Source organism: Mustela nigripes, chromosome 12 (genome assembly GCF_022355385.1).
Source record: "Mustela nigripes isolate SB6536 chromosome 12, MUSNIG.SB6536, whole genome shotgun sequence".
Lineage (NCBI taxonomy): Eukaryota > Metazoa > Chordata > Mammalia > Carnivora > Mustelidae > Mustela > Mustela nigripes.
The window spans coordinates 139,564,948-139,581,398 of NC_081568.1; the positions used below are offsets into that span (position 1 = coordinate 139,564,948).

General features: G+C 39.6%; 1 long non-coding RNA gene across 1 annotated transcript; it reads right to left on the minus strand.

Annotated features, from left to right (window-relative positions):
• Positions 1-4,602: 4,602 nt before the first annotated feature.
• Positions 4,603-15,505, minus strand: LOC132028036 (uncharacterized). The gene is made up of 3 exons (XR_009407331.1): positions 15,404-15,505; positions 5,408-5,483; positions 4,603-4,767 (listed from the first exon to the last, which is right to left on the minus strand). It is a non-coding gene; the product is annotated as an uncharacterized LOC132028036 (long non-coding RNA).
• Positions 15,506-16,451: the final 946 nt, after the last annotated feature.

Here is a 16,451-nt window from a genome sequence, read left to right on the forward strand (position 1 = left end):
CTGGGATTTTGCAATTCACAAGCTCTGAAGTTGAAGGTTAAAGTCCTCTGAAATGGACAGAAATGGGTAGGGAGAGAGAGAGAAAGGCAGTCAGTAATCCAGTTAAGATGTTTGCCTTGGACGCCCAGTGGGTAGAGCCTCAGGGCATACACTAGGGAGGAATAATGAGGCTGGATTGGAAATAATCCATAGACCTTTCAGGAGTGAGAAGGCGGTATCAGCTACAGGCTCTGGCAACTGATTTGAGACATTGGTGTAAAAGACGTCAAGTTGGATTTTAAGATTTTGAATCTACGTCATTTGTAAGAGTTCATTCTAATAGGTTTTGAAATATACTTAAAAGTCATGCCTAATCTGGGAATGATGCATTTTTCTGGGCTGAAGAAAAAATAAACTAGAGGAGTGTTTCACCGAAGAGAAAACCAAGTGGTCATCTGTGTTATTTTCCTGCAGAGTTCAGGTGTGTACATAAACGATAATACCATTTAAAGACCAGATATTATTATCAGAGTTCATGTGTCAGAATAGTCAACATCATAAAATAAGCAGGTGTTTGCATCCTAATGTAAAACACTCATTACAGTGACATTTTAGAGAATCTTAGAATTTCAGGATTAGAAATGACCTTAGAAACCATATAATCCAAATCTTTTAATCTTACTGATATAGACAATGAGTTCAGAGAGATTACCCAGAATTAAGAAGTGACTGGAATCAGACTTCCTGACACTTGGTCACACATGGACCCTTGAATGATACAAATAGGTCAAGGGAATATTAGCTGTCCCAAAACTAACTCTTTTTGAAAGCACTATGTAATCATGAGATATGGTAAGAACCATCTCTCCTATGTTAAAAGCTCCTACATCTTGAGGCCTGTGGGCAATCTCTAGTACTTTTTTAAAAAATTATTTATTTATTTATTTGACAGACAGAGATCAGAAGTAGGCAAAGAGGCAGGCAGAGAGAGAGGAAGAAAAGCAGGCTCCCCGCTGAACAGAGAGCCCGATGCGGGGCTCGATTCCAGGGTCCTGGGATCATGAACCAAAGGCAGATCCTCTAACCCACCGAGCTACCGAAGTGCCCCTATCTCTAGTACTTTAAAAGTCTTGATGACCATATCCTTTGAAAGACAGCAGGGATCAGAAAAAGGAAGCATCAATACTACAAGTTCTAGAAAAGCTATATAGGAGATATCCAAGGACAGTACCAGAATAAGATAGAAAAGAAACTGTTAACTTGGTAATACAGAAAAATAATTAGTACATAACTTCATAACATAGATTTCTTAATGTTATATTTCACAAAAATTGAATATATGTGTATAGGATGGCAACATAGAAAATATTTTTAACCATCTGTCACTACTGAAATTTGATCAAAGTCTTGATATATCTGCTATTTTAATAATATTGGCTTTAATTTAATTAAATTTTTCTCAATATCCTTTTCCATACTTATAAGCTGTTTTATTTCTTTTACAGTAACTTCTAATTCTTTGATAAGTATGTTTTAATTTTTTTTTTTTTTTTTTTTTCGGAGAGAGAAAGAGAGAGGTGGGGGCAAGGGCAGAGGGAAAAGGAGAGTCTGAAGCAGACTCCACGCTGAGCAGAGCCAGGCATGGGGTTCAAGCTCTTGACCCTGAGATCCTGACCTGAGCCAAAAATCAAAAGTGGGATGCTTCATTGACCGAGCCACCCAGGTGCCCCTCTAATTCTCTGAAACCATTTTCAACCAGCATGTATTTGTAAATGCTACAATTAAAAGGGAAGAATGCTCCGTGTTGATCACTTTAAGACAGTGTCTTTATTCCATAGTGACATTTCAGCATAATGCCTTCTACATTCTGTTTCACATAATTTTTGTAAAACCTTTTGAATTTTAGAATGTATAAAGTCCTATCAGACGGTGTTTCTGCTGTGCTTAGCCCCAGCTCAACTAGCAGGTTAGCAGGGCATCTGAAAATGGCTCAGCCCCTTCCCACGTAGCACAGTGGGACAGCAGAGCGTTCCCTCATCCCATTAAATGCCACTCATATCAACTGTCCAGATGTCTAAAAGGCTCCCTAGAGAGTTTCCTTTAAAGACCACTTTGCCGTGGGGTTTTTAGGATCTAATAGAAGGAAAAATCTCTATCTCTTATTTGGGGTTTTCAAAGAACTGGTACAAAGTGTTACTCTGTCTCGATTACTCTTTCTAAACAATAAAGCAGCAGGAGGTGGTGGAAACTGAGTAGATCTGAAATTTAGACCTTTGGTTTGAAACTCTTATCCTGTCCCTAGCTCTGTGATCTTAGACACTGAAACGCCACCAGTGTGCTTACAGTAACTATTTCCAAAAGTGAGTTGAGAATCAACAGAGATAATTATGTGGAAACGTTTTATAAACTGTGAATTACTGAACAACTGTTAGTCACTGTTACTCTTTTTTGTTTGTTCTGATTGATTTTCTCTTTGCGTCAAGGAACGTGCCACCTCCCTTGATCCAGGACTTGGCTGCTTTCCAGAATTGCCTGATTAAGTAAACTCCTCTACAACAGCAATTTTTCAAAGTATATTCTAACAGTTTCAATTAAAAAAAAATTGAAGCACGGTGTACTATGTACCCCTCTTACATACGATGAAGGTAAATATCAGGATATGAAAGTCTGAAACGTCTCACCTGTTTTAGTTTCCAGACTTGATTTGACTATGGAATCCTATGCTTTCTATGTCTGGTCCCTCCCTTCTCTTGCTTTTTCTTTTAACATAACACCTTTTAATTGTTCTGCTTCAAGAATTTCATGGAACATAGTTTAGTAAGATCTGTTCCAAAAGCTTCGAATGATGATTACACTTGATCATGTTTTGCTTTTCCTAAGAACTGATTCTATACAGTGTGATTATTCAGTATAGGAGGACTTTATCAGAAATCCTGTTCTGTGTTTCTGGAGTATTTTACGCTCATGTATTTTTTCAAATAACAAATTTTGTTCTGTTATTCTTTTCATGCTGTATTTGTATAGATCCCTACTATTTTCCAACCACTGCCTAATGTCTCATCATCTCCCTCAAGGCCCAGTATCAAGCAATAAAACTGGAGTGGGGAAGTACCCTTATCCTCACTTTAAGGTTAGGAGCCTTAATTGAGATCACACAACTGTTGTGGGACAACCAGCAGCACAAAGCAAGTGTCCTCATTCTTGCTCACTGAGCTTTCTCCTACAGTGCAGAGCTTCCTGACTCCTCGTCTTTCATACCATGCACCTCCAATCCTCTTTGCTGTCTTCCAGTGCCAAAAACTAGTGTATTTTCTGCTTTTGGTCAGATACGTAAAGGGGAGAATTTGCTTATTTTTAGCTGCCTGATAACTGAACTCAATCTTTATTCTTTACAGTCTTTGGGAATGTGGGGCTGGAGCGGGGGTTGGGAGGGTTCTCTTTCATTAGAATTACTTAAGAGAAATTTCCCATTCTCAAGTTCAGACCAAGATTTACTTTAGAAACCTCCAAGATTGTGGTTATGTCAGATTTTTTAAGCATTAGACTGAATCCACTCAAAGGTTCGGGTTCATAATTCCACAGCGAAGAACAGTCTGTGCTATAAACAATGGGACTTTCCCTGCCACAAGGACACGGCAATGTTTCCTATGCAAGAAAAGCAATTGTTCAAGTGTTGCCCATCTGGAGCCATAAAAGGGCTCAGAATACACTAATGCAACCGAGAAAACAAAAGGGAAAGCTTTTTGCCATGTACTTTTCCCCATGCCTTTGACATGTTGGCAGCTCAGTAACATTCTTGACATTTCTGAGCTGTTCGGAGCAGCAGCACACGAACAGAAAAGTGTGACTTAGACTCCACTGGCATGTCATCAGGCTCCAGCACAAGGTAACATTCAGTTGGCTCCTCTTGAGATAAGCTGAATGCCAGGTAATTTATAGCCAAGCGAACCGAATGGTCGGGATGGTGTGAAAACCGCGCCGGGTACCAAATTCTGCAATAATGTCGCCACTGGACTCCATTTGCTCCTGCCCCAGGATTTTTACTTATTTATTGTTTTACGAGGTGCAGCCTACAAATCAATAAGTTATGCAGTATTGATTCCCGTCGGGGGTATAAGCGATTTCTCATTTACTTGACAACACATATGTTTCCAGGCTTGGAAACTGTGGGAAGATAGAGGGTTTCCCTAAATCCAGTCACCAATTACACATTATAAAATTAATTTCATACGATCCTTTCGATTTTTGACCCAATACGTACATTAAAATCTTTTCGGTCAATTTTGGAAGCCTAACTCAAGTAAAGTTGTGAAATTAAAACAGAGCTTCCCCGTGACTTTCTACCTTGCTGATTCTGCTGCCGGAATTGTGCTGGCAGGTGAGGGATAGAGAGGTGACGAATGGAGCGGAGCCTGATGAGGCGGTCACCGGCAAGAGATCGCATTAATGAAACCAGACAAACTGTCCACTAGTTTTGAAGTGATCTATTCCTGGGAGACTTACCTGCCTGGATAGCATCTACACGTTCCTTTGTTGTCTGCCTTCTCCACTGGTTCCGATGATGGGGACAAGAGGAAGAATTTTTTTTTTTAAGATTTTATTTATCTATTTGAGACACAGTAATAGAGAGAGAGAGAGTATGAGTCTGAACAGAGGGAGGGGCAGAGGCGGAGGGAGAAGCAGACTCCCCGCTGAGTAAGGAGTCTGATGTAGGGTTTGATCCCAGGACCCCGAGACCATGACTTGAGCCAACAGCTGCAGCTTAACCAAATGTGCTGCCCATGTGTCCTAAGAGGAAGAATATTTCGTTAGCATATTGCCTGCAGGGTTGGCTGGGTCCCCAAGTCACAGTCTTTGACAAAATCCTGCCTGGGTTCTGTTTATTCAATTCTCCCCACATTTCCCTTCAGACCTTGGCTGTTCCTCACATTCTGTACCATTGCTTTGTGTCATACACTACTTGTCCATTGTCCCTATGTGGAAGTGCCATGTTTTACCTCTCCCTGCCTTATTATATTATACCAGTCATGTCTGTTCACATATGAATGGCCCACCAGTAGGGGTCCCACTTGCAAGACTTTTTACAAACACTGTGTAGGAAGTCTTTCCCTCTAGGAGAAGAGTGAACTAGGGTCCCAGACTTGGTCCCAAGCTGATAGTCATTGCAGGAAAATAATGCGTGCATGTGTTTTACAATATAGGGTATATCTTCTGACTCATTCTCCCACCCACATACCCATCCTGGAATATGACTGCATTCATATCCAGTTTATTTAATAAATTACTTACAAACAGTAGAATTTTGGTGAATTTAAATGATCAAAGTGACGCATTTCTACAGATGCCTAAAATTTCGTATTTTTCTCTTAGTTTTCTTTCTTTAACTCTCACATTTAAATCGTGCAGATAAGTTTCCCATCATACACACCTGGTTCATATTCTCCTTCTATGCTATTAGACATATTTAGACACCATTATTGTCCGTACTGTGCCAACTGTTTTTTCTACAAGAAAGAACAGGCAGATAAAAGGGATCAGGCAACACAATGATAGTTGGAAATAAATATTTTAAAAAATGCTGTTGAATTATGTTTAACTCCCATGGTTATGTCTTTTATACAAGAATAGTGAACTGCACTGCTGATTAACTTGAAAAGAACACACTAAAATTGTTTAATATGTTAATTATTTTAGAAACTCCGTTAGATACTCAAGTTTCTTTCCCTGCTGTGCTGGCTTATTCTTTCTATTCAAGTGTTCTCATCTCAGTATTTTATAATGGCAGATGCAACTCAACATTGTACAGTATCTCACAGCATTTGCATTTTTCTGTAGAGTTTTACACCATTAGACCTCTCCAGTCTCCATGATAGATCCATAAAATGAAAGACTTCAAAGACATGTGGGAAGGGTTTTCACTGGGGGATGGAGCAGGTGGAGTGTAGCTGACTATATTCCCAAGAAGTGCTCTCAGGGTATTTGGTGAGTGTGAGTGTCTGTCCTTTGGGAAAAGATAGCTGAAGTTAACGCTACTTTAAATATCTCAAAATGCAATTAGCTGATTGTGCTTTGAATTTTTTTTTTTTTTCGTCCCTGGTGTTTGATGATTCTGCCTCCCTAAATTTTCTTTTCAAAATTAGATGCCAGACCACTAACAAAAATATGGAACAAAAGCAATCTTCATCACTGTTGAACATTTCTTCTTTGTGTGATCAGGACACAGCTATGCCCACCTGCATGGGTCCTCTTCTCTGCAGAGGCTGTGACTGATGGATAACAGAGCAACTATGGAAGAGGACATAAAAGTGGGGGCAAACTGAACCCCAGGCAGGAGGGTACAGCCCTCAGATGTCAAATTAACTGAGCCAGGAAAAGACCAAGATGTAGCTCTGCATGCTAGAAATTGTATGTTTTCACATGATGTCTACTTCTCTAAGTTTGATATATAAGAAGACTGCAGAGGGTGAAATAAGACCATCTCTTAAGGCAGAAATACACCAACTTAAGTGCCAAGAATGAGCCAGGACTCACATATCACGATGTGCTTTCTGGTTATAGCTAAATGGAATGTGGAAAGAACAGGGCAACTGATAGTCTGTGATTGCTGGCAAACACTGAGATGGGGAGCCTATCTTCTCAAATAAGGATGGGGAACAGCAGCAGCAGAGTGAGAGAGAGAGAGAAAGAGAGGGAGAGAGAGAGCGCGCGCATGCACCAAAGAATAGGGGGACTTACTAAATGCTGCAAAACAAGTAAAACAAAAATTAATTTGGAAAATACTAAAGAGGATGCTTGAAGAAATAATTTAAGGAAGAAACCAGAGTAAATGCTTTTATAAAAGAAACCCATTTAGATATATCAATGAGAAACAAGAAAATATGGCACCTGTGGAACAAGAGCAGAAAAGCATGACAAGAACAGGTTGAGAAGTCAGTTAATATACTTCATCTTTGACTATTTCTGGAATATGTATAAAATGTATTAAGCTCTTAGTCCACTTTCTATAAAGTAAGATAGTATTTGGTGTATTATCTGATCAAAAAACAATACATTCAGAAGCCAATAAAAGCTTTAAAAGATGTTATGAAATGACCAAAAGTATTTTTATAAATTAAAAAAAAAAGTATTCTTATAAATAACTGTCAAATCCCATTAATATAATACTTAGTAAATGATGAGATCACTAGGCTCTGAGCCCAATGAAGCCATGAAATACTTGTCTTATTCACCACTGTATACGAGTGTGGGCATGTTTGGTACAGACTCAATTATTCTAAGTTGGGTTCCATATTAGGAGAGCCTGAGACAGAGATTCTTGACTGAGAGAGTACTCCCAAGGGGAGCATGGAAGGATGTGAGGAAGGCAGAGGTGTGTAAAGAAAACATGCAATAACAAAATACTACAGACTTGGTGGTTTAAATGCCAGACATTTGTTTCTCCATCCAGAGGCTGGGAAGTCCAAGATCAAGATGCCAGAAAGGTAAATCCATTCTGAGACTCTTCTCTTGGCTTGTAGGTGGCCCACATCTCACTCTGTACTTACAGGGAAAGACAGAGAGCAAAGGAGTGAGCCTCTCCAGAGTGTCTTCTTATAAGTGCAGTAACCCCATTATGAGGACCCTAATCCGCCCTATGATGCCATCTAACTCTAATTATATTCCAAAAGCCTTATCTCCAAATACCATCACAGTGGAACTTAGGGCTTCAACATAGGAACTGCAAGAGGGACACAACCATTCAGTCCATGACACAGTTTCAGAAGACTGGCCTCTTACTATGACCTAGTCTGGTCCCACCAAGATCTCTTAAACACAAACTGCACCACCAAGGCTACATATATGAAATAGATATTCTTGGTTGCCTCTGAGGACACCATGTTTTAGGAGTCATCTCCAAAAATGAGCCAGCTGTCAGAGGTCTCAAGGCTGCCATTTTGACTCAGATGCGCTGTCTGGTCATGACACCAACGTTAAGTGATGCTCCCTGACCTTGGCTATTCTGGGATATTCTCAACCTCATTAAGTGACAGAATTATCCACTGTCAATCCTGTCATACAGAGGACTGCCATTATTGAGGTACTCAAGAATGCTGGTGTGCACCAGCACATCCTTTGTTGCTTTGGCATTCTCAACTGGAGTCTCTTCCAATTTTATCTAACAGATTCATTCCAACACCTGCTCTTCTCCGAGGCTGTGGAACCATTCTTATACACTCTCCCATAGCTGTTCTGCCATCTCTAACTCACACAAGGTGGGCCATCGCTTTTTGCAATTTTCTAAGAGTGGTCTGAGAAGCATAGGAAGATCATCTCCAAAGGCCTGTGCCCAGAGGTTAATTCCTGAGGCATGAAACTTGTGCTTCAAGTTTTTGTCTCTTATTAAAACTCTCTCTTATCCATAATTGTCCCTTCTGGTTCAGTACCTTTAGTGTCCACTCACAGGGCTACTCTCCAATTCTTTTTGGCATATATGAAGCATGTCATATTAGCCAGGTCTGATAGTTCCTTTCGTAAAACATTCATCTCTTTGCTTCACATAATGAACTTTTCCATTTTCAAGTCATGCTCAGATTGGACAAAATTATTGGTATGGTGGCAGAACACCTGGGTAGCTCAGTGGGTTAAGCAGCTGCCTTTGGCTCAGGTCATGACCCCAGGGTCCTGGGATTGAGTCCCACATCAGGCTCCTCCCTCAGTAGGGAGCCTGCTTCTCTCCACCTCTGCCTGCCACTCTGCCTGCTTGTTCGCACTCTCTCTCTCTCTGATAAATAAATAAATAAATAAATCAAATCTTAAAAAAAAAAAAAATTATTGGTATGGTGGCAAGGATGGTAGTTGAGGGATAATCCTGAATAGGTCAAGACTGTCCCGAAGAGTAACTGCCACACTTCCATCTTCGAACAAGGGTGACCATTTTTCTCTAATAAAGCCGAGTACACTAAGTCCACAAGACTTGAGGGCTCAGGAGAATCTCGGAGTTGGTATATTTCAACTGCCTCTACCTCTATATAACCATCCTTAGTCTCATGCACCCACCCTTCCTATCAAGGCCCTCACTTTGGCATATATATAAATTTATTTATTTCTGACTGAATGCTAGGCATCTGCAAAGTCCTCAAGAAGTTTGCTACATTCTATAGGAAAACCATGCCTGGAACATATTCCAACTCCTTATCTTTTAATCCAGTTCATTATAACAGAAACTTATGAGCACCAATTATGTACAAAGCATCTCACAGAATACTCACTACCTTCTCTTACTTATTTTGTGTTAATCGATGTGGCACTGTCCTCACATCCATACCCCCATGTAAAAACCATGTAGCTAAAAGTGTTGTCCTCAGTGAACTCTCCCTATTTCTACACCTTTAAGTAAGGGCCAATTACAAAGTTCCTTGTCCAAACAGACTAAAAATTCCAGTGGTCAGTTTGCTGCTGAGTAGCCTGTTCTGTTTGGATAATGGGAGTAATGAAGAAATAATAAATAATTAATGGAGTAATGAAGAAATAATGAAGGAGCAATGAAGAAATAATAAATCTAGATTGTTGGTTTGGATAAAAGAAATAATAAAACGATGGTGGGAGGTTATTAGAGTGGGTTTTAAAGAGAATATCCCAGGAAATTGTGAATGACTGCTGTCCCCTTGCTCCTTAGAGATCACCATAGAAATTTAGACCATCTTCTCCACTCAACAGCTTAGATAATAAGAGGTTGATGGAAAGTCTGGGGTATGGCAGAACAAGAAAAATATAATATCTGTCATGTCCTTACTATGTACTCTGCTCAGTGCTTGAAATGCATTAGTTCATTCCATCCTTCTAAACACCCTAAGTTCCATGATGTTTATCCCCAAGGACAGATGAGAACACTGAGGTAAAAGAACTTAACTACATGCGGAAGTTCAGCACAAGAAGTAGCAGAGTTCTGAATTAACCCCAAGGCTGAAGGACTGCGAATTCAGTAGCCTTACCTACTACTTTAACTCAAAGTTAAAAAAACAAAAACAAGGGTGCCTGGCTGGCTCGGTCGGTTAAACATCGCCTTCAGCTCAGGTCATGATCTCAGGGTCCTGGGATGGAGTCCCTCATTGGACTCCTTGTTCAGCAGGGAGCCTGCTTCTCCCTCTCCCTCTACTCCTCCCCACTGCTTGTGCTCTCTCTCTCAAATAAATAAATAAAATCTTAAAAAAAATAGAAACAAAAACTAAAAGCAGGAACTCCATTATCTGTCATGCATCTATAAACTGGAATGTTTCTATCCCTTCTTGGTCTCAATTTTTCACCTGTACAATGAAAACATTTTATTTTATGAATTCTAATAAAATTTCCACCTGCAATATTTCATATATCCAATCGATCGTTTACTTGGTGACCTCGCATCAGGTGTCCAGAAATGTTAAAGTACACCACTCAAAGACCTGGGTGGTATAAATTCAAATAATTTACTTGTCTTGCATTACTTTGTTTTTCATAGGAGATTTTACCAGGAGACAAAAATAAGCCATCACCTGTGTTCTTTGCTTCTTTCCTTGAACACCTTGCACCAAATATTATAGATACACACACACACACATATATATATATAGCTATCTATATATCTGTATATCTATATATAGATATCTATCTATAAATCTATATATATCTGTGTATTGTAATATCTGTAATATAGATATATCTATATCTATATCTATCTATCTTTCTGTGTCTATAGATATATCTATATCTATCTATCTATATGTATCTATGTCTATCTATCTATCTATATATATCTCCAAGAGTTGGGCCTCATCTTTCTTACCCTAATAAATGTTTTCTCTATTCTAGACACAGAGAATACTTATTAAAAACACTCCATATTTATGCAATTGACAAACTGTTTTTCTCATTTTCTTTCCAGCTCTTTAATAATGAAACAATGAAAAAAGGGTCTGGAATGTTTCCTCTGATGGCTGAAATCTATTACTTGGGCCATAAAGTTGATGTCAGGAAAACACAGGATCTTTTATGATCACGCATTTTTACATCCCAGAAGCTGTAAATGTTTCCCACAAAAGTCTTAAAATACTTTTCCTACTCTATTCTTTGTGTTTCTAGCAGCCTTACACACTCTACATGTCAGAAATGATTACTCTCACCATGATTCTCTGTTGTGTACGGATATAACTCATTTTATTAATTACTTAGTATGTGTTTTCTCATACACTGTGCCATCTTATGAGTATGCATAGATTTAATATCTGCGCATTTTTATTTTCCCACTTTCATTTTAAAATAGACATATTTTGCTCCTTGTTCTCTTGAAAAAACTAATGCCAGAAAAGAAATCTACACTGAATTCATCGACACTGAATTAGTTTGTGTCTTACTGGCCATGGGCTGGCTCTGTCGGAAATCAGTCCACGGGGTACTTACAGAGTCAGTTGCACTGGTTATTTGTTACTTCACTAATCCCTTTTCTGTGCTTTTCACCCTCACTCTGTTCTACATCACAGGGAACACCATTTTTCCTGCCAGCTAGCTTCTCTTGCCAACTAGCTTCTTGGCAGGTTTAGGCAAAGGTGAAAACAGGGAGGTGAGAATAAGAGAAATCAGAGTCTTTCTTCCTCTCTTATGGGATGGTTAGACACTGTGGCAACATCTTTGGCAGTGGCTGCATCTCCTGAGCTCCTGTAGAACAGGCCCCACCTAGCCCCGCTGCACCCCAACCACTAGACCATGGTTCTAACTCCCCTCACACAGCCCAACTTTTGGATCTGGTATTACTACCCCTTCCTTCTGCACCATCTGCTCCCAGACTACTCGTGCTTCCAGCTGTTATTAATCTTGGGTTGGCCTCATTATCCCGGAATGATTCACCAGCAACTCTATCACTATGCCAACAATTCCTTGAATTTTATTCTCTCTTTTTGAAAGACTTACTACTGTTTCTCTCTCTCTTTTTCTTTCTTTCTTCCTTTGGTTTGGTCTTATAGATTCACCCACACTTGCTCATTTCCCATTCTTTCACCCAGACTTTTTACATATCAGATTTGTGCAAGGGAATGTAAGGGTGGGAGCCCACTTGGAAGTAAGATGCACATTTCTTCCCATCCTTTCTGGAAAATTACACTCTGGGAGAAAAGACAGATATTGTATACTAAGTTGTAGATATGATACATAGTGTAAGGAAATTATCTGATATTATGGCATCAACTAACAAGAGAAAGTAAGCCAACAAGAAGGGTCAGGAGAGAACTTATTTTAAAAAATATATTCTATCTAGGGGCCCCTAGGTGGCTCAGTGGGTTAAGCCTCTGCCTTTGGCTCAGGTCACAGTCTCAGGGTCCTGGGATAGAGCCCCGCATCGGGCACTCTGCTCACCAGGGAGTCTGCTTCCCCCCCCTCTCTCCACCTGCCTCTCTGCCTCCTTGTGATCTCTCTTTCAAATAAAAAAAAAAAAATCATACACACACACACACACATTCTAACTTCATTTCCCATTACAAACAAACACACCCACATATATATTCTAACTTCATTTCCCATTTTACAAATAATCTATAAAATCTAAAAAAATAAAAAATAAAATAAAATCTTCATCAGCATTTGCCTTGAGCATATCGAGATATGAGGACAAGCAATGTGGAGGGGAAGGAGGCTTCCTCTGTTATGCATATTCTTCTATAACCTTTGAGTAATGTGCTAACGGCAGGCAATGCATATTCAAAAACATCATTTAAAATTACCTATAAATTGGGGCACCTGGGTGTCTCAGTGGGTTAAAGCCTCTGCCTTTAGCTCAGGTCATGATCTCAGGGTCCTGGGATCGAGCTCCACATCGGGCTCTCTGTTCGGCAGGGAGCCTGCTTCCCCCTCTCTCTGCCTGATTCTCTGCCTACTTGTGATCTCTCTCTCTCAAATAAATAAACAAAATCTTTAAAAAATTAAAATAAAAAAATAAAATTACCTATAAATATCGGAGGGGTGCCCAGGTGACACAGTCTGTTAAGCAACTAACTCTTGGTTTTGACTCAGGTCATGATCTCAGAGTCCTGAGATTAAGCCCTGAGTCAGGCTCCCCACTCAGCAGGGAGTCTGCTTGATATTTTCTCTTCCTTTTGTGCTCCTCCTGCTCAAGCTCACTCTCTCTAAAATAAAGAAATAAATCTTTTTTTAAAAAAAATAAGTATGAAGTGAATTAAGTGAATACTTTTTCCTGATTTAAATATATATCCAAAGAGTCACATGACAATTCACTATGGTTTTAGAGATTCTCTGGCTAGTAGAATGTCCCCTATCAGGATGAGGGTGACACAAAATATTTCAAGTATTTCAGCAATAAATGTGAGTGTATGTTAGATAACCAATGATCCCAAATGTTTAAATAATAAAGGACTATGGAAGGGCCAGTTGTCTCTGTAATCCTTCATTCAGAACCTCCTACGTCCGCACTAAAGACCACAGGGTTTTGGGACACCTGGGTGGCTCAGTGGGTTAAGCCTCTGCCTTTGGCTCAGGTCATGATTCCAGGGTCTGGGGATCAAACCCTGCATCAGGCTCCCTGCTCAGTAGGACACCTGCTTCCCCTACTCTTTCTCTCTGCCTGCCTCTCTGCCTATTTGTGATCTCTGTCAAATAAATAAATAAAATCTTTGAAAAAAAAAAACATTCGGGTGCACGTGCCCCTTTGGATCACTACGTTTGTATCTTTAGGGTAAATACCCATTGTGCAATTGTTGGGTCATAGGGCAGTTCTATTTTCAACATTTTGAGGAACCTCCATGCTGTTTTCCAGAGTGGCTGCACCAGCTTGCATTTCCACCAACAGTGGAGGAGGGTTCCCCTTTCTCTGCATCCTCGCCAGCATCTGTCATTTCCTGACTTGTTGATTTTAGCCATTCTGACTGGTGTGAGGTGATATCTCATTGTGGTTTTGATTTGTATTTCCCTGATGCCGAGTGATATGGAGCACTTTTTCATGTGTCTGAATGTTTATAGCAGCAATGTCCACAATAGCCAAACTATGGAAAGAACCTAGATGTCCATCAACAGATGAATGGATCAAGAAGATGTGGTATATATACATAATGGAATACTATGCAGCCATCAAAAGAAATGAAATCTTGCCATTTGCGACAACATGGATGGAACTAGAGCGTATCATGCTTAGTGAAATAAGTCAAGCAGAGAAAGACAACTATCATATGATCTCCCTGATATGAGGAAGTGGTGATGCAACATGGGGCCTTAAGTGGGTATGAGAAGAATAAATGAAACAAGATGGGATTGGGAGGGAGACAAACCATAGGTGACTCTTAATCTCACAAAACAAACTGAGGGTTGCTGGGGGGAGGGGGTTTGGGAGAAGGGGGTGGGATTATGGACATTGGGGAGGGTATGTGCTTTGGTGAGTGCTGTGAAGTGTGTAAACCTGGTGATTCACAGACCTGTACCCCTGGGGATAAAAAATATATGTTTATAAAAAATAAAAAATTAAAAAAAAAAAAGACTACAGGGTTTGCATGTGCAAATGTAAGTATTTAAACCTGTCCCCATATTTCACCTTGCCCTTTATTTAGCTTGGAAAGACCACCTTAGGTTAAAGCTCTTGTGACTTGTTTTAGTACTTTCTTATTTTTTGTGTGTTCAATATGATCAAAAATATTTATAAATCATATAGTATTTCCCTGATACTGTGTCTGGCTCTGAGGATGATACGATAAATAGAATATATATCTTCTCCTTTAGGAATTTTTTTGTCTGAGAGATGCAGATACATGAGTAAGTGCTTATAATACCATATGATAGATCCCAAGAGGGAGGGTAACATAGTTATGGGAGCCCAGTAGAAAGGCATCCAGCTAGGCTTGGAAAATCATGGAATGCTCACCAGAGGATATAAGAACTAACTGGAAGAGGAATCAAAAGTTTCCATCAGTGGGAGTACACAAACTGGAATGTTAACTCCTTTTTTGGGTCACAAGACTGAGAACAAACACAGGTTAATTTTCGAACGAAGCAAAAACAATATGGTACTTAATTTAGGAGATCCAGTTTATAACTGTTATAAAAGACTATAACTTATTTACATGAACTGCTGGACCCCCACCAATGCCACGTAAGGGTGATTGCTAATGAAACAGATTCCACAACATGCCAGCCACAAATACCGTTTTTCTTAGAACTAAGCCATAGGGTTTGTTTTACCCCGAGGACTCCTTATCCCCATAAAGACATTATAATTAGTGTCCTAATTAGTAAAGTTGCTCATTATTCTTAATTAAATTAGACATTAGCCAGATATCAAAAATCACAATACACACCAATTATTTGCCAGAGTAAGTTATTCATATCATTTGCTTTATGCTTAATGTACAGCCAAATGGAAAACAAAACAAAACATAAAAGTACAGCCAAATGTGGCAAATAAAGCCAACAACCTTACCCCTTTTTAGAACTCCTTCATAGCAGAGTTCCTTGCCTGCCCAGAGGGCTCACTGGCTCCCTTCCCCATGGCTTTGTCTCTGTTGGTTCTGAACTTGACTTTGACTCTCAGGAGCGTTCTCTGCCCTGCTCTTTAAGAGAAAGTCAGAGAGATTCTAACAAACATCGTAGCTCATTAACCATGACCACGCTCCCTCTGACATGATGCAATTCTTTTATTTCATCTCTGTTCATTTCCTGGCCAGGATGGTCACGTGACCATGATTCCAAGTTCCCCTTTCTTTTATTCTTTTAGTAGATGGTGGAGATGCCTTTTTTTTTTTTTTTTCTGGGAGAGGATGAGGCCATGCAACATGATCTCATTGTCCTTAGTTGTCATTTCACCAATATGAAGATTTTCTCACTTCTACCCTCTCTCAATATAGACAGAAAAACACAGTCACTTCTTTCTAAGTTGAATTCTTTTACCTTGGCTCTTTTTCACAAACAGTATTTTTAACATCAAGCAAATGCTCTTGCTTTGCTGTGCTGCATTTTTCATTTAATATTAATTTTCCCTATCCACTGGCTCCATTGTCTTTGTCTGTAAAGGTACCATTGCCTGCACATTATACAAAAGGCTGTTGCTTGATTCTATCTGTGTATTAGTTTCTCTGTCTTTGTCTCCCTCACACACAAAATACACACACGCGATGGCATGTATAATAAGCATGGATTATACAAATTCTATACAAATGCAGTATAGGGAGGGAGCAAATGGCTGAGAAAAGGTTTTCTAAGACCGAGGTTTGATCTAGGCTCTGGAAGAATCAGTCAGATTTTTCTAGAGCAGCAGTTCTCAAAATTTCTTATCTCAAAACCCTTTTATGTTCTTATAAGTAAGTGAGGATTCCAAAGTGGTTTTGTTTATCTGAATTTTATCTCTCCTCATGCTATAATTTGAAAAAGAAGTTTCTAGGGGTGCTTGGGTAGCTCATTTGGTTACCTGTCGCCCTATGGCTCAGGTCTTGATCCTGGGATTGAGCTCTGGGTCATGTTCCCTGGTCAGC